This window comes from Arachis hypogaea, chromosome 18 (assembly GCF_003086295.3).
Source record: "Arachis hypogaea cultivar Tifrunner chromosome 18, arahy.Tifrunner.gnm2.J5K5, whole genome shotgun sequence".
Lineage (NCBI taxonomy): Eukaryota > Viridiplantae > Streptophyta > Magnoliopsida > Fabales > Fabaceae > Arachis > Arachis hypogaea.
The window spans coordinates 37,113,952-37,137,360 of record NC_092053.1 but is presented as its reverse complement, the minus strand read 5'-3'; the positions used below and the strand labels follow the sequence as shown (position 1 = coordinate 37,137,360).

The following is a 23,409-nucleotide window of genomic DNA, read 5'->3' as shown; positions in this document are numbered from 1 at the left end:
CTTTTTTGTTTTTCCCAATCAATTTTCGAAAAATACAAAAAAAAATTTAATAAAATCATAAAACCAAAAATATTTTGTGTTTCTTGTTTGAGTCTAGTGTCAATTTTTAAGTTTGGTGTCAATTGCATTCTTTTATTTTTCTTAAAAATTTTTTCGAAAATTCATGCATTGCATTCTTCATGATCTTCAAGTTGTTCTTGGCCAGTCTTCTTGTTTGATCTTCATATTTTCTTGTTTTGTGTCTTTTCTTGTTTTTCATATGCATTTTCAATTTGTTAATGTCTAAAAAATTAAAAATTTCTAAGTTTGGTGTCTTACATGTTTTCTTTTCTTCAAAATTTTTCAAAAATAAGTTCTTGGTGTTCATCTTGACATTCAAAGTGTTCTTGGTGTTCATCTTGAAATTCATAGTGTTCTTGCATGCATCACATGTTTTGATCCAAAATTTTCGTGCATTGAGTCTTTGGGTTGTTTTTCTCTTTCTTCATTAAAAATTCAAAAATCAAAAAAATATCTTTCCCTTTTTTCTCTCATAAATTTTCGAAAATTTGGATTGACATTTTCAAAAATTTTAAAAATTTAGTTATTTTTTATAAGTCAAATCAAATTTTCAATTTAAAAATTCTATCTTTTTCAAATTTTTTTCAAAAATCAAATCTTTTTCAAAATTTCTTTCATAATTTTCGAAAATTGCAAAATGATTTTCAAAAATCTTTTTCTTATCTTATTTCATAATTTTCAAAATCTTTTTCTTATGTTTATGTCATATTTTCGAAAATATCACTAACAATCAATGTGATTGATTCAAAAATATTAAGTTTGTTACTTGCCTATTAAGAAAGGTTCAATCTTTAAATTTTAAATCATATCTTTTAGTTTCTTGTTAGTCAAGTAATCAACTTTAATTTTCAAAATCAAATCTTTTTAAAATTCTTTTTCAAATATTTTTCAATCAATCCTATCTTTTTTCAATCACATCTTTTTAAATTTCAATCACATCTTTTTCAAAATCAATTTCAAAATCTTTTCTAACTTCCTTTCTAACTTCTTACCTTTTTAAAATTGATTTTCAAATTTTTTAATCAATCCTATCTTTTTGTTTCAATCATATCTTTTTCAAAACTACCTAACTAATTCTCTCTCTCTAATTTTCGAAAATCTCTTCCCCCTTTTTCAAATTTTTTTTATTAACTAATTGTTTTAATTTTTAATTTAATTTGATTTCAATTTTAATTTTCAAAATTTAACTTTAAATTTTATTTTTAATTTAATTAATTTCGAAATTCCCTCTCTCTCATCTCCTTCTAATTATTTATTTATTTATATATTTACTAACACTCCTCTTCATCTAAGAATTCGAACCTACTCCTCACCCTTGTGTTTGGATTCTCCATCTTCTATTCCTATTTTCTTCTACTCATATAAAGGAATCTCTATACTGTGACATAGGATAAGAACATTCTTGTTGAAGCTGATTCTAAACCTGAAATGACTCTGAAGAGGAAGCTAAGGAAAGCCAAAGCACAACTCTCTGGAGAAAATCTGACAGAAATTTTTGAAAAAGAAGGAGACATGGCCGAAAATAATAACAATGCAAGGAAGATGCTTGGTGACTTTACTCCACCAAATTCCATATTACATGGAAGAAGCATCTCAATCCCTGCCATTGGACCAAACAATTTTGAGCTTAAACCTCAATTAGTTTCTCTGATGCAACAGAACTGCAAGTTTCATGGACTTCCATCTGAAGATCCTTTTCAGTTCTTAACTGAATTCTTGCAGATCTGTGATACTGTTAAGACCAATGGGGTTGATCCCGAGGTCTATAGGCTTATGCTTTTCCCGTTTGCTGTAAGAGACAGAGCTAGAGTATGGTTGGACTCTCAACCTAAAGATAGCCTGAACTCTTGGGATAAACTGGTCACGACTTTCTTAGCCAAGTTCTTTCCTCCTCAAAAGCTTAGCAAGCTTAGAGTGGATGTTCAAACCTTCAGACAGAAAGAAGGAGAATCCCTCTATGAAGCTTGGGAGAGATACAAGGAACTGACCAAAAAGTGTCCTTCTGACATGCTTTCAGAATGGACTATTCTGGATATATTCTATGATGGTCTATCTGAGTTATCAAAGATGTCACTGGACCATTCTGCAGGTGGATCCATCCACCTAAAGAAAACGCCTGCAGAAGCTCAAGAACTCATTGACATGGTTGCAAATAACCAGTTCATGTACACTTCTGAAAGGAATCCTGTGAATAATGGGACGCTGATAAACCACTATTTTATGGTTTATCTTGTGCTCAATTGAGTGGATTTTACCAACTCTTTACCCACTTATTCATACTATTTGCACGGTTTTACATTTGCCTTCCTAATTATGTGCTCTGATCAAAAACATGCTTCTTTGGTCTTAATTTTGATATATTTAATCCTCTCTTATTACCATTAGATGCCTTGATATGTGTGTTAAGTGATTTCAGAGATTACAGGGCAGGAATGGCTCAGAGGATGGAAAGGAAGCATGCAAAAGTGGAAGGAATACAAGAAGTTGGAGAAACTGCTAAGCTGTCCAGCCTGACCTCTTCGCACTCAAATGACTATAACTTTAGCTACAGAGGTCCAAACGACACGGTTTTAGTTGCGTTGGAAAGCTAACGTCCGGGGCTTCGATTTGATATATAATATGCCATAGTTGCTCTGATGCTAGGCGACGTGAACGCGTGATTCACGCGGATGCGTCGCATCTGCGAACTTCAATCCGCGCGGCTGCGTGGACGACGCCTCCGCGTCACTTGTCCGCGACCTGAACGTACCAGAAAACACAGATTAGAGGCTATAAAGTGGGGGAGTGCATCCATTCATAGGGAGGCTCTCATAATTCATTTTTCATGTTTTAGATGTAGTTTTAAAGAGAGAGGTTCTCTCCTCTCTCTCTCTTAGGATTAGGATTTAGAACTTCTCTTAGTTTTAAGAGTGACTCTCGATCCCAGGTTTAATGTTCTTTTTTGTTTAATTTCGTTTCCATTTTTATTCACCTTAGTACTTTAATTGATATTTATCTTTTGAATAATTGGCTTATGGCTTTCATGTTATGATTTTCTTTATTAATGCAATTGAGGTATTTTCAGATTTGTGATTTATATTTAGCTTTTTACATTCTTGGTTTTGGTTAAGAAATCAGTAACTCAGAAGTTATCCAATTCAACAGCATAATTGATAATTGTTATCTTGCTAATTGAACTGAGCTTCAATAATTCCAACCTTTTCTCATGAAATAAATAGGATTCGAAGATCAAACTAATTAGTCACTTGACTTTCCTTTACTTTAGTAAAGGTTGACTAAGTGGAATTAAGATTCAACTTTCATTATTATTGATAAAGATAACTAAGTCTGGACTTCCAATTTCTAACACCTTGCCAAGAGTTTATTTTATTATTATTATTTATTTTTCTTATCATTCAACATACTGCTTTCTTACTTTCAAAACCCCCAATTTATAAGACTCATAACCAATAATAAGAACACCTCCCTGCAATTCCTTGAGAAGACGACCCGAGATTTAAATACTCGGTTATCAATTTTAAAGGGGTTTGTTACTTGTGACAACCAAAACGTTTGTATGAAAGGACTTTTGAAGGTTTAGAAACTATACTTGCAACGAGGATTTATCTGCAAATTTCTAGAGCACGCAAAAGTTCTCTCATCAAAATGGCGTCGTTGCCGGGAAATTGCAAACGTGTGCCTTATTATTGGTTATTGTAAATATTTTATTTTTGCTTGTTTATTTGTTTTTATTTTTGTTTTTATTTTTGCTTTTTCTTAAGTTAAGAGGTTATTGGTTTTTATTTTAAAATTTTTATCTTATCTTATCTTATTTCGAAATTCAAATTTCAAAATTCAAATTTAAAATTTTTCAAATTTCAAATTTCAAAAATTCAAATTTCAAAAATTTAAAATTCAAAATTTCAAAATTTAATTTTCAAATTGGAAATTTAAATAACCTTTTAATTTAAATTTATTTTTATTTTTGTTTTTAATTTTTATTTACTACTATAAACTCTCACCCCTTTGGCTATGAGTCTGGTTACAATAATGTTGCAGGAAGAAGAAATTACAATGAGAACAGGCATCAAGGTTGGAATAATCAAAGATGGGAGGAGCCACAAGGATTTGATCAACCCTCATGGCAACAACCACCTCCAATGGACTATCAACAACCACCACCATATGCCTATGAACCCTCTCCTCAACATGACTTTGGACCACCATACTCACAAGCACCTTTCCGCCATTCACCTCCATATGACCCTAACCCTCAACCACCTTATGAGCCATATGAACCATATATAGAACCACCCCAATTCCAACCCAATTACTCACAAGAACCACCACTTCAATATTCACCATCTCCATATCCATCAATCCAAGAGCACTATGATCCTATTTATGAAAGCCGAGTGCATCAAGAGACAAATGATCGTTTCAAAGAAATAGTGGATCGATTTCAGGCAACCATTCATCAATTGGGGCAAGCAATAATGAGTCAATTAGCTTCCCGACGTTCGGACACTCAAGGAACCCTCATGGCTTCATGTGGGCAATCTAATGAAGAATGTAGCATGAAGGAGATACTAGAAACTCCAGTGAACAGTATGGAGCATGACTTTGTACTGGAACAAATGGAGGAAGCTGTAATTATCAAAGAAGAAGAATTGGTTGAAGACTTAGGAGATGCAGAACCTCCATGGGAAAGTCCAGTCATAGAACCCCCTTCCGAGACGTTTGAAATTGATGCTGAGGAGGGTGTACAACCTCCAAGGCATATCACAGTTGAAGACTTGGAAGAGGTTGATCAAGAGATGGAGATTCAAGAAGAAGAAGCACAACCTCCCATGCTCTTGGGAAGCAATGAAGAGAAGATTGAATTGGAAGAAAGATACCAAGAGGAAGAGGTTGAAATTAAAGAAGCTTGCAAAGAGGTGATAATTATTAGAGAAGAGCACAAGGGAGTAGAGCTTGCAATTTCATTAAAAACACCTCCCCCTAAGTTGCCATCATCCTTCACAACATTCAAGTGGATAAAATTCATATCCCTTAGCTTTCTAATTCCACTTGAATATGGGCTACTGGAGATGGATGGTCAACTTAGAGCTCTTTGTGGCATAAAGAGTAAGAGGAAGATGGTTAGTGGTAAGAATTGTCCTGCAAGGTTCATTATGGTTGGAAGCTCTAAGTTTAAATGCAAAGGTTGGTGTAAAGCTCAACTGAATGGGTCTAGGAAGTTGTTTGGCCGCTTTAGTGAGAATTCGGAGGGCTTGCTACCCGGATGGAATCATGATAATCAACAAGAAGACGGGTACAAAAGCAAGATTTAGGACCCCAGAATCCATTCTGGCGATAAACACTCTTGGGGCCTTGTCACTTGCTTTAACTTACTTGAAGGTTTTCTGCGCCAAGTTTGGGATCCCGGAGGCCATTGGAATTACAAACATTGGTGGAGATTCCTGGTTGAGTTCAAGCACAAGCCACCATAACAGAGAGCTCACCAAATGTCCAACTTAAGGACTTTAACTAAAAGTGCTAGGTGGGAGACAACCCACCATGGTAGGATCGTTCCTTTTTCATTTTTATTTAGTTTCATTTGTTTTTGAGCTTTATTTTATTTTATTATATTGAACCTGGAGTTTTGCATCACATCCATATTAACACTGCATTCTTCATTTTTTATTTCAGAAAAAAAAGAGGATTTTCGCACACGACGCGACAGCGTCGTTGACGCGTCCACGTCGTATGTGCGTTTGGAAGAAAATGAGGATGAACAGAGAGTCACGCGAAAGCATGGCTGGAGGCGCGCTAATGGCACAAATTGATCCATGCGACTGTGTCGCTGACGCGGCCGCGTCATTTGAAAAATAGCCTCTCCACGCGTTCGCGTCACCCACGCGAATGCGTGGCTCTGTGGAATCGACGTAAATGGGTGTATGGCAGAAAGTTGAGCTGGAGTTGGGCTGGACTCGTGCTAGAAGCCCAAGCCTCACCACACGAACGCGTGCCCCATGCGTCCGCGTCGTTTTAAAAGATGGTCATTCACGCGATCGCATGCCCACGCGATCGCGTCACCAAGATTTTTGGCAAAAGAGTTTCGAACAGAGAGTTGCGCGACCGCGAGGCTGCACTCGCGCCAATCGCACAAAACAGGCCACGCAATCGCGTGACCCACGCGTCCGCGTCACCTGACCTTATCACGCACCACGCGATCGCGTCACTCACGCGTCCGCGTCACAAGCGGCGCACAGAATATCCAGATCAGCCAATTTTCTTATCTTTTCTTCTCTAATCCTTATTTTTCTTATCTTTTCTTATTTCTTTCTTCTTCCTTTCTTATCTTCTTTCCCCTCTCATTCTTCTTATTTTTCTTTTTATTTTATTTTAATTTATTTGCATACTTTCATTCATTGCATTATTTTCATTGGTGTTAGAAATTTATTTGGGTCATTATTTCTATATTTTACTTGTGGATTATTAGAGGAATTATTTGACAATTATATATATTTATTTTTAAAGGGTTGCTTGCATGTTCAATTTATTATTTTCATTAGATTATTTACCATGCATGCTATGTGTTTGTGAAAACGCCCGTATGGCATTGTGCATTGCTTTTCAGTATCTTTTATCCTACTACTCTGAATGCCTGCTTTTCACAAAACCATTTTTCATATCATATTCATTCAATATAATTGTCATTACAAACATGTTGCAAGTTTGAAAGACTTGGTAATCTAACTTGGACATTGAATGCTTGATCTATGCTACTCATGCCTTTGCCTGCATGCCAATAAACACCTTGCATTCAATTGTTATCATATGCACTAGCTAGTTTCCATTGATGACTTTTCACATGTACTCATGAGCATATGCTAACATCATTCTTCTTTATTGTGCATTGATTACCACCTTTCCCGCTCTCTTCCTTGCTCTAACCCTTAGCTTTAAAAGTCACTTTCTTTTTCCCTTTTCAGGATGGCCACCAAGAAGGGTAAAGAAAAAGCTACTCCCAAACTACCGGCAAGGAAAGGAACAAAAAGAGCTCCAGCTGAGGAACCACAACCCCCGTCCACTTGCAAATCTCAGCATGCACCGAGGACGGTGCAATCTTTAAATGTGGGGAGGTCGATACCGATCTCCATGGGTTAGTTATTCTCTTCTCAAACATCAATATTTTACCTTAATTGTTAGTTCATTGTTGCATTTGCATATTTTACCACTTGGTTAAAGTAATATTTTCTTTTTCAAGAAACCTTTTAGAGCATTTCACTAATTTGAATAAAATTTAATATTACACTTGTTTGAAGAAATATTATACTGGAACATGGTTTAGAGCTCGAACACATAAAACCTGTGAGATTTTTTTGAGCCTATTTGAATTGGTTGCATTTTATCAACCAATATTTTATTTTTGATGTGTGTTTTTTTTCTCTCTAAAATTGTGATCTTTGTCTTGCTTAAATTCTATATTTCCATGGTTTGATGTATCCATGCACCTATATGATTGAGGCATTTATTTCACTGAGCTTACATACCCATATGGCCTTACCTTTCATTATCCTTTGCAAACCAATTTTGAGCCTATTGTACCCCCTTTGTTCTTTTTATTTAGCACATCATTAACTCTAAGCGAAAAACAATAATGTCCTTAATTTGAATCCTTGGTTAGCTTAGACTAGTGAGAGTGCTTATGATTTAAGTGTGGGAAAAGTGGGTTTGGAAATATTTGGTTTAAGAATTGGGTATTATATATCTTTATGAAAATGTGAAAAAAATGTTTAGAACATGATTCATGCATTCAATATGTTAATCATATGCATTGAAAAAAAAAAAAAAGAAAGAAGAGCAATTAAGCAAAAAAGGGGACAAAATGGCCCAAAGTAAGTGGTGAGAACAATGCATATGTACTGTACTTGAAACTAGAATGCATGAATATGTGGAAAACGTGGTTAATGGATAGTTAGATGTGGTATTATGATTACATGGATTGTCTAAAGTTAGGTGGAAAGTTTAAGTTAATTAAGGATTCAGATTTTAGTCCACTTGGCCAAATACAATCCTACCTTGACCCTAACCCCATTACAACCCTTAAAAGACCTCTTGATATGTGTATCTGTGCATTAAATTTATGTTGATTAAGAGCAAGCCTTAGAAAGCAAGGTTAGTAGAGAATTGAGAGATCGAACCTTAAACACCTGAGTGATTAGAGTGTACACACTACCAGTGAGGGTTCGATGCTCAATTCCTTGTTCCCTGCTTTCATAAGCTATTTTCTTCTTGCAAGTCTATTTGTACTTCATTTTCATGATTTGAATTAGTGAAATCCAGTTCATATTTCCTTTTGAAAGATTTGTTTATTTTTAACCAAGTAGGTAGAAACATCTTAGCATGTAGTTGCATTCATATACATAGGTTGCATTGCATACTCTCTATCATTCCTCTTCATTCCTTTATAGCTTCTCTTGAGCTTAGCATGAGGACATGCTAATGTTTAAGTGTGGGGAGATTGATAAACCACTATTTTATGGTTTATCTTGTGCTCAATTGAGTGGATTTTACTAACTCTTTACCCACTTATTCATACTATTTGCACGGTTTTACATTTGCCTTCCTAATTATGTGCTTTGATTGAAAACATGCTTCTTTGGTCTTAATTTTGATATATTTAATCCTCTCTTATTATCATTAGATGCCTTGATATGTGTGTTAAGTGATTTCAGAGATTACAGGGCAGGAATGGCTCAGAGGATGGAAAGGAAGCATGCAAAAGTGGAAGGAATACAAGAAGTTGGAGAAACTGCTAAGCTGTCCAGCCTGACCTCTTCGCACTCAAATGGCTATAACTTTAGCTACAAAGGTCCAAATGATGCGGTTTCAGTTGCGTTGGAAAGCTAACGTCCGGGGCTTCGATTTGATATATAATGTATTATAGTTTCTCTGACGCTAGGTGACGCGACCGCGTGCTCCATACGGCCGCGTCGCAGTGATGGAAATTCAGCATGTTTGAATTCGCAACCAGCGAATTCTGGGCTGTTTCTGACCCAGTTCTCGGCCCAGAAAACACAGATTAGAGGCTATAAAGTGGAGGAATGCATCCATTTATAATCAGGCATTCACATTCATAATTTTAGGAGTAGATGTAGTTTTTAAAGAGAGAGGTTCTCTCCTCTCTCTTAGGATTAGGATTTAGAACTTCTCTTAGTTTTAGGAGTGACTCTCAATCCCAGGTTTAATGTTCCTTTATTTTAAGCTTTCCTTTCACTTTTATTCATTCCATTACTTTAGTTGATTATTTACTTTTTCCATTTAATTTATGAATTCTTCTATGTTCCAGATTATTTGAATTAATGCTATTTGATGTATTTCAGTTTATTATTGCTCTCTTTTATTTATGTCACCATTGCTTCCAATCTGAAGACATTTTTATTCCAGCAATTTTACTTTTCCCCCTTTTGGTTTTGGTTAAGAAATCAGTAACTCAGGAGTTATCTTAGCTCAACATAATTGATAACTGTTATCTTTGCTAATTGAACTGAACTTCAATAATCCCAACATTTTCTTAGGAAATAAATAGGATTCGAAGATCAAACTAATTAGTCCCTTGACTTTCCTTTGCTTTAGTAAAGGTCAACTAAGTGGAATTAAGATTCAATCTTCTTTATTATTGAGAAGGGTAACTAATCTGGACTTCCTATTTCTCATCCCTTGCCAAAAGTTTGCTTTACAGTTATTATTATTTTATTTTACTTGTCATTCAACATACTTTTTACCTTGGTCCAAAACCCCAATTTACAACTCATAACCAATAATAAGAACACCTCCCTGCAATTCCTTGAGAAGACGACCCGAGGTTTGAATACTTCGGTTATCAATTTATTTAGGGGTTTGTTACTTGTGACAACAAAAATGTTTGTATGAAAGGACTTTTGAAGGTTTAGAAACTATACTTTTGATGAGACACAGAAGTTGGTAAATTAAAAATTATTAGAATAGTTACGTTGCAAGTATAGTTCTTAACTCACCGAAAATCTGCCTATCAATTTAGAAATATGTCACAGAGAGTTTAAATTAAAAATTACTGGGAGTTGGAGCCCCAGGTCGTCTCCCAACGAGTTGCAGAAAAGTGTGCTATTTTATTAATCAGATGTTCCAAAAGGTTGAGTTAAGAAATGGAAAATTAAATTGAGAAAATTTAAATAATATGAATAAAAGCCTTGACTGGGAGTTGATTAGTTGGAATCTCTATTATTGATGGGATGATTTCAAGATTAATTTATAATTAATGGTTGCTCTGTTTAGTTATCCTTTACTAGGTAAAGGAAAGTCAAACAAGTTGGAATGCTAGATCTATTCACAAGTTGCAACCCACTTAGTTCAAAGGGATTGGTGTTAGTGACTGGATAGCAATCCAACAGTTAACCCAATTACAAATTCTCTTTCATTCCTTCCAACTCAAGATTTCCCTTCAATCAACTCCCCATCAAGTGAAGAAACTACTCGCTCATTGTAAATAATAAATCTATAATATATGAAAGAGAATTAAAAGAAGACATGATTAGTGGAATGGAAAATAAATTAAAATGGAAGAAATAATCCTTGTATTAAATAATCATGGAAGTATTCAAATGACAAAATTGAACAAAGCAAAAAACATGGAAGAATAAAACCAAGTTAAGAGAACGAACTAGAAGGACGAAGTCTTGATGAGGAAATAACTCTCCTCAATGTTCCAATGCTAAGACCAATTGAAAATCAAAATTCTAAAACCTAGAGAGAAAAACCTAAAGGAGTAAAACTAGATCTAAAACTAAAAACTGTGTAGAATGAATGTTATGCTTTGTTTCTGCATATTCCCTGGCTCTAGTCTGCTGTTCCGGGCCGAAAGCTGGGTCGAAATAAGGTCCAAAATCGCCTCAGCGAATTCTACAGATTGTGCAGCACATGTCACGCGATCGCGTTATCCATGCGGACGCGTCATTCGCGCTTTTCCTTGCCACGCGTTTGCGTCGTCCACGCTACCGCGTCGCTTGAGCTTTTCCAATCCGTGCGGCCGCGTGAGCCATGCGGCCGCGTCACTGCGATTTGCTCTCCTTCGCGCAGTCGCGTGAGCCATGCGACCGCGTCACTTCTCGCTGGTTATCTCCGCAAATTCTTGTGTTCCTTCTATTTTTGCTAGCTTCCTTTCCAATCTCCAACTCATTCATGCCTTATAAAGTCTGAAACACTTAACACACAGATCACGGCATCGAATGGAATAAAGGAGAATTAAAAATACATAATTAAAGTCTCTAGGAAGCAGTTTTCAAACATGTTATAAATTCAGGAAGGAATTATAATTTCATGCTAATTTAATGAATAAGTGGGTAAGGATCATGATAAAATCACACAATTAAACACAATATAAATCATAAAATAGTGGTTTATCAACCTCCCCACACTTAAACATTAGCATGTCCTCATGCTTAATTGAAGGAGATAAGGAAATAAGTATGAACATGTAGAAACTCATGAAATGCAATGCAAGCCTATATATATATATAAATAAATGCAACTATATGATTCTTGCCCACTTGATCAAAAGTGAATAAGCTCTTCAAAATAATTACAAATCAAATTCCACTAATTCTATCATTATATAATAAAACAGATAAAAGTGCAAGAAGATAGCTCATGAAAGCAGGGAACATGAAAATTCAAGCATTGAACCCTCACTGATAATGTATGTACGCTCTAATCTCTAGTGTATAGGGTAATCACTGTAGAACCTATGCACAATTACTCAAGAGGGGGGGGTGAATTGAGTATTGCAACAACAATGAATCTTTTTGCTCAAGTTAAAGACAATATATAAAAGTGTTATTGTACTAGTATTTTTCCAAGAGCTTAACTCAATTGCTAAGCATTTATAAGGAGCTTTTACTTTCCAATAGACACCAACTCAAATAAATTGATCAAGCTTTTCACCAATCGGACTTAAGCTATTCCTTAAGTACTTACGAAGCTACTTTTCGATCACAATTTATTTGCTCAAAGGTAAAAGACAATAATATAGAAGAGATGAGTTTGGAGAGATGCAAACGCTATTTAGAGTGGTTCGGCACAATCCTTGTCCTACGTCCACTTTCTTTCTCAATCGCTATTGAGAAGTTCCACTATTGCCAAGCTTCAAGGTGCTCGCGCAAAACCTTTTACAATCCGAGTCCTTAGTTTCTAACACCTCACGGTATATGATCACCACTCGTATACTAACCCACTCCACTTAGAGACTCCTTCTCTAAGATTTGCCTTGAGTACTTAGTATACTTCTTTGGTATCCTTACCGACTATAGTGTTTATAACTCTTGACTCAACCTTGGAGATCACACTCCAATTTACAAAGTGTTACAAGAAAACAATTCTCAAAGAATTGTTGAGATGAAATGAGTACTCTCTAGAAGAGTGTATGATTACAAGTTTAGCACTATTGAACCAATTGATATTGCTCTCTCAAATTGTGTATTATAACACCTTAAAAATGTGTAGAATGAAAGAATATGAACAAGATAGTTTGCAAATACTCACTTGTGTGAAATAAGGCTTTAATCCATCTATTTATAGACTTCCCAAACCTTAGAAACGTTTGGGAGTTAATGGGATGAAGCCGTTTTGATAAAACTAGCCGTTTTTTATGTTTTTGAATCATTTGCATCGATGCATAACACTTTGCATCGATGCAAATGTGTCTTTGAAGCTGAAATTTGAATTTTCAGCTAGGTTGCATCGATGCAAGATGAGTGTGCATCGATGCAAACCTTAAAGAATGGCTTAAAATCACTTCAAAATGCTTAGGATTGATCTCAAACTTGTTGGAGTCAATTCCTATGCTTTTGTACCTTTGAAAACAAGTTTTTAAACCATTTGGCTAGCATCGAATTGCAAGATGTGCATCAAAACATTTTGTGAGTGTGTGTTGAGAGATTTAGCAATTGGTTCTTAACAAGAGGTTACCTAAGTCCTAAGACACTATACTTGTCTTCAAATGTTGTGGACTTGAGTTTCTTGTTGTTGTTGTGTTGCTTTCAACTCTTCATTCCTCAACGTTGAATGTTGGTTGATCTTTCAATATGCTTGTTCATTCAAGTTGTTTGTTGGTTTGTCTTTCATATCGTTTGTTGGTTTGTCATTCATCAAAACCTATGAATACAAACTTCGCATACAAGCAACATGATTTACAATTTCCCCCTTTTTGATAATGACAAACCAATTTTGAGGATATGCATTTATAAATGATTTTGAAAGCAACAATAATGCACTTTGTTTTATAGAAAGCTTTGGAGAAGACTTCACAAAAAAAATTTGCAGGAGTTCCCCCTAAATATGTGCATTTGTTCCCTTAATGGGCGTTTATCAAAGAAAACAATTTAGATATCAAAGTTTTTGCTTAGCGGAAGTCTTTTTTTTTTTTTTTGAAAAACATTGTTTCGCAAACTTATTTCTTCTTTTCAAATCCTTAAACTTCTTCTTTTTCAAAAGTTTAAAATTTCAAATATCCTCAAACTTCTCTTCCCCCTTTTGACATTATCAAAAAGAAAGGATTTTGAAATGTGTCATAGAAGTATGCATAAAACAATGAAAATAGATATTTCCCCCTTTCAAAAAGAATTTGATTTTCTCTTTTTATATATAAAACAAGCATGCATAATTCCCCCTAAATAAGTGAAATATATTAAAGCATGCTCATTAACTTAAAATAGGGGTACCAAGCCTATTTTGAGTTATTCACCAAATAAGCATACAAGCATTAATCATTAAACAAAATTATGAAGAGCATATCAAAATATTAAAACCATAATAGAAATCCTTAGCTTACTAGGAGTTAGTTTAACAATTCATATAATGAAATAAACATAAAGCAATAAAAAGTGACTTGATGAAGAGGAGACAATCAATCTTGGTCTTCATCATCATCAGTGTCCTCTTCATATGGTAGGTGGATCCCGAAATGCTCATATAAGTCATCAATACGACGATCCAAGCGACCCGTCCGACGATCTACACGAGACACGCGACGATTAAGTGCTTCAAGTTGCCTACCATGCTCTACGTCAATCCTTTGGATGTTTTGGTTGATGGATTGTAATTCTCTCATTATATCAACCAAGGAGGGTGGTTCTTGAGCTTGAGGTGCTTGTGGAGGAGCTTCCTCTTGAGGACCTTGTTCATCAACATTTCTTCTTCCCATTTTGTTGAGAATATGAGTGTTGATACAAGATTGAGGTGGTACTTCCTTGGTAATCTCATTTGATACATCAATACCAACATAATCAAAGACTTTAGACCATAGGCAAAGGAATCCTAATCCACCATTCCTATCCTTCATCTTGAGCCTAACCATATGTTGTATTATAAAGTATGGCCAATTAATCTTAATTCCATTCATCATAGCCCACATGACAATCAAATCTTCATCATTTACATTCGCATGCCCGGATATTCTAGGTTGCAATACATAGGTGACTAGATATAACAAAGTTCTATGTTCCGCACTCATTGAATTGCAACTAATTTTGGAATGAGCTCCTTGTACAAGATTGAACAAATGCATGGCATTGTCCTTTGAATAACCCCATTCATCAATTGGGGTTTTACCACCTTGAAACAAGTCACCTTGATTTGGCAGCTCCCAAATGGTGGCTAACTCATCACCATCTAGCCTATAATCCTTTCTTCCTATCTTGAAGAATAATGTGAAACTTGATTCATCTTCCTCATCAATCTCAATCATGAGTGTACTATAGGCTATGACAACTAAATCCGGATAAAATTTACTCTTAATTTGAACAAAATCCATGAGACCTTGATGAACTAGAATAGCCTTAAGAGTATCAAAGTTATGAATGACAAGAAGGGTCGGATCCAAATACCTCGGAGGAATTTCCTTTCTTCCGGCGAGCCTTGCCTCATAGAATTGAAGATCTTCATTAGAAGCAAAGTACCTTGCCAAAGGATGATTATTTGGAGGTGGAACCACACTTGAAGAACCTTTTGACTTCTTGACGGTTCTCTTGATTCTAGGCATTGTGGATGATTTTGTTTTATGGGTTTTGTAGAGGAGAATGTGGGGACTTCAAATATGTAATTTGTTTGTAGTGGGTATCTAAGTTTTGTGAGTTGTATGAAGCTATATGTGAGCTTGTTTTGGAGGTAATGGAGGTTTGGAGGTGGAGATATGAGTTGTGAGGTTGAAGATGATGAAAAAGTGGGGTTTTATTGCACAAGAATGCCAAATTTACGTGTTTTTATGCAATTTGGTCTTGTTTGCATCGATGCAATGGGCTTTGCATCGATGCACATAGCACGTCGTGTGCTTTGCATCGATGCAAAGCTTGGTTGCATCGATGCAACATGCATCATTTTGCCCAAAATCACCAAATTTTCATCCTTTGGTGGTTCTTTCTTCAATCCTTTGAGTTCCATCATGTATATACTCATTTAAACTATTATAAACTTCAATTTGTTGATCCTCCATTGTTTATAATCTTCAAATTCTTCAATCTACCTCAAGATTAATCACTCATTCATCAACTCATAAACCTACAAAACAATGGCTAATTGGATATCTCCAATGCTTAAGTTAGTAAGAGATAAAATAGCAATATAAATACAATGAATTCAAACAAATCATATTAGATTAGAATCCAAGATACCAAGTTCATTTCGGATGTTAAAAAAACTTTCTTTACATAAAGGTTTAGTGAAGATGTCCGCTAGTTGTTTACTAGTTTCGACAAATTCAATAACCACATCACCCTTTTCAACATGGTCTCTTATGAAGTGATGTCTAATCTCAATATGCTTGGTTCTTGAATGTTGAACCGGATTCTTGGTTAAATTTATTGCACTAGTATTATCACATTTGATAGGAATGTGATCAAGCATGAGTCCATAGTCCACAAGTTGTTGTTTCATCCATAAAATTTGGGCGCAACAACTACCGGCGGCTACATACTCGGCTTCGGCGGTAGATAAGGCTACACTTACTTGTTTCTTGCTATGCCATGAAACAAGAGAGTTTCCTAGCAAGTGACAAGTGCCGCTAGCGCTTTTCCTATCCAATTTGCAACCGGCAAAATCGGAATCGGAATAACCAATCAAATCACAAGTGGATCCTTTCGGATACCACAATCCAACATTTAATGTTCCTAGGAGATACTTCATAATCCTTTTCACCGCACTTAAGTGAGATTCCTTAGGATTAGTTTGGTATCTCGCACACATGCATACACTAAACATGATATCTGGCCTACTTGCCGTTAGATAAAGCAATGATCCTATCATGCCTCTATACTTCTTTACATCTATGTTTTTACCTTGTTCATCTTTGTCAAGGTAGCAAGTAGTGCTCATTGGTGTGTCCATTGCCTTAGCATTGTCCATTCCAAATCTTTTGAGCAATTCCTTGCAATATTTGGTTTGGCCAACGAAAGTTCCTTCTTTTCCTTGTTTGATTTGAAGACCAAGGAAGAAGTTGAGTTCGCCCATCATGGACATTTCAAATTCACTTTGCATGAGGTTTGAGAAAAACTTGCAAAGTGATTCGTTAGTTGAACCAAATATTATGTCATCGACGTAAACTTGTACCAAAAGGATATTTTTGTTTTCAATCATGATAAATAAAGTTGTATCAACCTTCCCTCTTCTAAAACCCTTTTCTATTAAAAACTTGCTCAAACGTTCATACCAAGCTCTTGGAGCTTGTTTAAGACCATAAAGAGCTTTCTTGAGTTTAAAAACATGATTAGGATTTTCATAATCCTCAAAACCGGGAGGTTGTTCAACATATACTTCTTCTTGAATGAAACCATTAAGAAAGGCACTCTTAACATCCATTTGATAAAGTTTGAAGTTATAAGAGGATGCAAAAGCAAGTAACATCCTAATAGCTTCTAATCTAGCTACGGGAGCATAAGTTTCGTCATAATCAATGCCTTCCTCTTGATTATAACCTTTAGCTACTAATATAACTTTGTTTCTAACAATTGTACCATTTTCATCGAGTTTATTTCTAAAAACCCATTTTGTTCCGACAATTGTTTGATTACTTGGTTTAGGCACCAATTCCCAAACGTCATTTCGTTTGAATTGGTTAAGCTCCTCTTGCATTGCCATAACCCAATGTTCATCATTAATTGCGGACTCAATGGTAGATGGTTCAATTTGAGAAACAAAAGCACTATATGTAAATAAATTTCTAAAAGAGGATCGAGTTGTTACCCCTTTCGAAACATTACCAATGACGTTGTCTAGAGGATGATCCTTTGAAGTACGCCAGTCCTTTGGAAGTGCATTTATTTGTGCTTGTGATGGTGCAATTTCTTCAACTTGAACATTATCCTTTGTTGTAGAGGCTTTATTTAAATCTTTTTCTTTGTCTTCACCATTCAAATTTAGTGAATCAAAGTTTTCTACATTTTCATCAAAATCTTTTCTAGCATAACAACGGTTAGTTTCATCAAAAGCGACATGAATACTTTCTTCCATAGTCATGATGCGTTTATTATATACTCTAAAAGCTTTCCTAGTTAAAGAGTAGCCTAAGAAGATTCCTTCATCAGCCTTAGCATCAAATTTGCCTAAGTTATCTTTTCCATTATTTAGAATAAAGCATTTACAGCCAAAGACGTGAAGGTGGGAAATATTTGGCTTTCTTCCTTTGTACAATTCGTACGGTGTTTTCTTAAGAATAGGTCGAATGATAATCCTATTCATAACATAACACGCGGTACTAACCGCATCCGCCCAAAAGTACTTAGGAATATTAGCCTCATTGAGCATAGTTCTCGCCATTTCTTCTAAATGACGATTTTTCCTTTCAACCACACCATTTTGTTGTGGTGTTCTAGGAGAGGAAAAATTATGCTCAATGCCATTTTCTTCACAAAAAGTTTCAAAAAGATTGTTTTCAAATTCTCCACCATGATCACTTCTAATAGATGATATATGCAAATTCTTTTCATTTTGAATAACTTTGGCTAATCTTTTGAATGCTCGAAATGCATCACTCTTGTTTGCTAGAAACAAGGTCCATGTAAATCGAGAGTAATCATCAACAATAACTAAAGCATAGTAATTGCCACCAAAGCTCATAGTCCTGGAAGGACCAAATAAATCCATGTGCAAAAGTTGTAATGGCCTTGTTGTCGAAACAATGTTTTTAGATTTAAAAGAGGCCTTTACTTGTTTTCCCTTTTGACATGCGTCGCAAAGGATGTCTTTTTCAAAACGTAGCTTTGGTAAGCCAATTACTAACTCTTTAGAGACCAACTTGCCAAGATGGTCCATGTTAGCATGAGCTACTCTACGATGCCATAACCAAGTTTCATCATTTTTACTAACAAGGCATTTCACATCATTTGAGGAAACTTCATCTATATTAATCATGTATACATTGTCAACACGGTGTCCAATTAGCACAATTTCATTAGTGTCTTGCCTTTTTATCAAACAACATTTTGAGTCAAAGGTAACTAAGTTTCCTTTGTCACAAAGTTGGCTAACACTAATGAGATTATGTTTGAGACCTTTGACAAGTATAACATTATCTATGGAGGTAGAAGAATTTTTACCAACTTTTCCAACGCCGATTACTTTGCCGGTGTTGTTGTCTCCATAGATCACATTTCCTCCGTTTGTAGGCTCTATTGCGGTGAACTTTGATTCATCGCCGGTCATGTGTTTGGAGCATCCACTATCAACATACCAATTTGTATCCTTAGCTCCAACACGTACCTACAAAACAATTAAAATTGGGATTTAGGTACCCAAGTGAATTTGGGTCCTTGATGGTTAGTATGAGCATAATGCCCATAAGGTGCCCATCTCGTATCTTGACTACGAAAGTTTATATGTTTAATTCTAGTAAAGCATACGGGTGCTATATGACCTACTTTATTGCAATAATGACATATGACATTTGGATTATGCATCCTATGCATGTTTCTAAATGGTTGCCTAGGTTGTTTCCTAAATGCAACATCTTTTGATCTATATGCATTGTGATTATAATTTCTAAATGAAGTATGTTGAGGAGGATGTTTAAAGGTTTCATTCCTTTTAGGCATGCTTGCCTTTTGGGCTTGCGGTTGCCTAATAGGAGTTTTAGTATTTTTAAATTTTCCTTTTTCAAAACCTAAACCTTCCTTATTATGAACATGCTTTTGATTTTTCAACATTTTATCTAAGTTCTTTGAAGATTCATTGAACTTAGCTAAAGTGTTCTTAAGATTTGTAATTTCATTTTCATGCATTTTACAAGATTTGTATAGATCACTACTTGTGCTACACTTATCTTTTCCAAGATTGATATTCTCATTTTTCAACATCTCATTTTGTTTTAAAAGATCCATATTCTTTTTCTTTAGGAGAGAATAATCTTGGGTAAGTTTTGTGTACACCTCAAGTAAGGCATCATATTCATCTTGTAAATTAAAAGAAGTGGAGTTGTCATTACTAACCTTTTCTTCGCTTGCCATTAAGCAAAGATTTGCAACCTCGTCGTCATCGGAGTCGGATTCATCCTCGTTCTCCCATGATATGTATGCTTTCTCCTTCTTCTTAAATTTCTTGTTTTTGTCCTCCTTTTGAAGTTTTGGACAATTGGGTTTAATGTGTCCAACTTCTCCACACTCATAGCATTTTGGTACCTTTGTTTTGCTCTTGAAGTTTTTCTTCATTGCAAACTTATTGAATCTTTTTAATAAGAGTGCAAATTCTTCATCTCCTTCTTCTTCATTATCATCACTCTCTTCTTGTAGTGATGTTGTTTTAAGGGCGAGACTTTTCTTCTTGCTTTCTTCACCTTTTTGTCTATTTAGCATAGTCATCTCATAGGTGAGAAGATTACCTCGTAGTTGATCAAATGTAAGTTGATCATAGAGCCTTCCTTCCACAATGGCGTTCACTTTGGAGTTCCATTTTGGTGTAAGGCTTGTAAGCACCTTGGTCACAATTTGTTTATCATTGTATTTTGTGCCAAGCATGCTTAGGTTGTTGAAGATCTTGGAGAGTCTTTCAAGAGCTTCTTCAATGCTCTCTTCATCTTTCATTTTAAAATTTTCCCATTCATGAACCAACATAAATACCTTTGATTCTTTAACGTGGTCGGTTCCTTCGTAAGTGATTTGGAGTTTATCCCAAATCTCTTTAGCGGTTTCACATGTAGAGATCTTCATATAGTCATGCTCGTTAAGTGCACAATGGATGAAGTTGATGGCTTTATCATTCATTGCCACTTTCTTCCAATCATCGTCACTATATTCATTTTCTCCTTTCGGTACTTGCTTTAAGACGGAGACTTCTCCTTCTTTAGCGCTTGTTGTCTTTGTTGGAATGTGATTTCCATTCTCAATCACTTTCCAAATTCTCACATCTTGAGAACGGATCCAAATTCTCATCTTATTTTTCCAATAAGAGTAATTTGTTCCGCTAAAAAGAGGAGGTCTAGCGGTTGAGTTACCTTCACTAGTGTTGTTGTTGTTAAAGCTTGTGCTTGCCATGATCTTTTCCCTTAAACGGTTAAGTCTTTCAAAGGGTTAAGCTCTGATACCACTTGTAGAACCTATGCATAATTACTCAAGAGGGGGGGTGAATTGAGTATTGCAACAACAATGAATCTTTTTGCTCAAGTTAAAGACAATATATAAAAGTGTTATTGTACTAGTATTTTTCCAAGAGCTTAACTCAATTGCTAAGCATTTATAAGGAGCTTTTACTTTCCAATAGACACCAACTCAAATAAATTGATCAAGCTTTTCACCAATCGGACTTAAGCTATTCCTTAAGTACTTACGAAGCTACTTTTCGATCACAATTTATTTGCTCAAAGGTAAAAGACAATAATATAGAAGAGATGAGTTTGGAGAGATGCAAACGCTATTTAGAGTGGTTCGGCACAATCCTTGTCCTACGTCCACTTTCTTTCTCAATCGCTATTGAGAAGTTCCACTATTGCCAAGCTTCAAGGTGCTCGCGCAAAACCTTTTACAATCCGAGTCCTTAGTTTCTAACACCTCACGGTATATGATCACCACTCGTATACTAACCCACTCCACTTAGAGACTCCTTCTCTAAGATTTGCCTTGAGTACTTAGTATACTTCTTTGGTATCCTTACCGACTATAGTGTTTATAACTCTTGACTCAACCTTGGAGATCACACTCCAATTTACAAAGTGTTACAAGAAAACAATTCTCAAAGAATTGTTGAGATGAAATGAGTACTCTCTAGAAGAGTGTATGATTACAAGTTTAGCACTATTGAACCAATTGATATTGCTCTCTCAAATTGTGTATTATAACACCTTAAAAATGTGTAGAATGAAAGAATATGAACAAGATAGTTTGCAAATACTCACTTGTGTGAAATAAGGCTTTAATCCATCTATTTATAGACTTCCCAAACCTTAGAAACGTTTGGGAGTTAATGGGATGAAGCCGTTTTGATAAAACTAGCCGTTTTTTATGTTTTTGAATCATTTGCATCGATGCATAACACTTTGCATCGATGCAAATGTGTCTTTGAAGCTGAAATTTGAATTTTCAGCTAGGTTGCATCGATGCAAACATCTTTGCATCGATGCAATAAGTCGTTGCATGCTTTGCATCGATGCAAGATGAGTGTGCATCGATGCAAACCTTAAAGAATGGCTTAAAATCACTTCAAAATGCTTAGGATTGATCTCAAACTTGTTGGAGTCAATTCCTATGCTTTTGTACCTTTGAAAACAAGTTTTTAAACCATTTGGCTAGCATCGAATTGCAAGATGTGCATCAAAACATTTTGTGAGTGTGTGTTGAGAGATTTAGCAATTGGTTCTTAACAAGAGGTTACCTAAGTCCTAAGACACTATACTTGTCTTCAAATGTTGTGGACTTGAGTTTCTTGTTGTTGTTGTGTTGCTTTCAACTCTTCATTCCTCAACGTTGAATGTTGGTTGATCTTTCAATATGCTTGTTCATTCAAGTTGTTTGTTGGTTTGTCTTTCATGTCGTTTGTTGGTTTGTCATTCATCAAAACCTATGAATACAAACTTCGCATACAAGCAACATGATTTACAATCACTCTATCCTTCTCTAATCATGCTTTCTAACTTTTGTTCTTCTCCTAACCAATCAACAACAGTTAATATACCAATGCAAACATCATGAGATCTTTTCAAGGTTGTAATGGGGCTAAGGTACAGGTAGGTGTATACATTTGGTCAAGTGAGCTAATAAATTGAATCTTTAATTAACCCAAGCTCCAACCCAACTTGTATATTTTTAATGTAATCTTAAAGTTCATACCTAGCTACCCAGAATTCCCTTTTTCAATCATACTCATGTATCTACTTTGTATTTGATTCTATCATATGTGCATTGATCTTTGAATTCTGAATTTAACATTGGGGTAATTTTTGTCCCCTTATATATATATATATATATATATATATATATATATATATATATATATATATATTTGGCTTATCAATGCACATAGATTTTTAATTCTTATAGTTTCACATGAGTAGGTATCCAAATTTCCATTAAATTCTCATGACACATTCCCTTAACAACTTTTGTTCCCACAATTTCCCATACTTAACTAGCACACACAATTCTATCTTAAGCTAACCAAAGATTCAATTTGGGATATACAATTGTTTTCTAGCTTAAGGTTAGTAATGTGGTAAAATATAGAACAAATGGGGTTTAAAGCCTCAAAGTGGTTAACAAAGGTAATTGAAAAGGTTAGGCTTAATTTGGATAAGTGAGTTTAAACAAATAATGGCCTCAATCATGTGCAAGCATGAAAATATAATAAATATTGGACATATAAGATAAAACAAAATATAGATTACAATCATAGAGAAGTAAACACATAAGAATGAAATAATTATGGTTAAATAATGTAACCATACACAAAGGCTCAAATCTTTCACAGGTTGTGTGTTCTTTAGCTCAAATATCATGTTCCAAATACAACTCAAGCAAATTTATCATAAAAAATTTGAAAAATTAGTGAAATTTTGTTCCAAAGATAGAGTCTTAAAAGAAACTTATTGTCTTTTCAATCAAGTAGAACATGCATGCAACTATCCTAACCTATGCAATTTATTCTATTCTATAAAAGAAAGAAAATCTAACTAAAATATCCTAATTATTGGTGCTAGAGAAGAGAAATTACCTCCGGAAGTCAGGTACTGACCGACCTCCCCATACTTAAGGCTTTGCACCGTCCTCGGTGCCGTCTGTCAGGAACAGGGGTGGGCGGGTAGCAGTATCTCCACAATCGGGACCGTCATGGCTCCCTGTGCTAGTAAAAGAAGTGGATTCTGGGGTGTCTGAGTCT

At 35.2% G+C, this 23,409-nt stretch overlaps 1 non-coding gene across 1 annotated transcript; it reads right to left on the bottom strand.

Annotated features, from left to right (window-relative positions):
• Window positions 1–1,965: 1,965 nt before the first annotated feature.
• On the bottom strand, window positions 1,966–2,073 carry LOC112774816 (small nucleolar RNA R71). The gene has a single exon (XR_003189275.1). It is a non-coding gene; the product is annotated as a small nucleolar RNA R71 (small nucleolar RNA).
• Window positions 2,074–23,409: the final 21,336 nt, after the last annotated feature.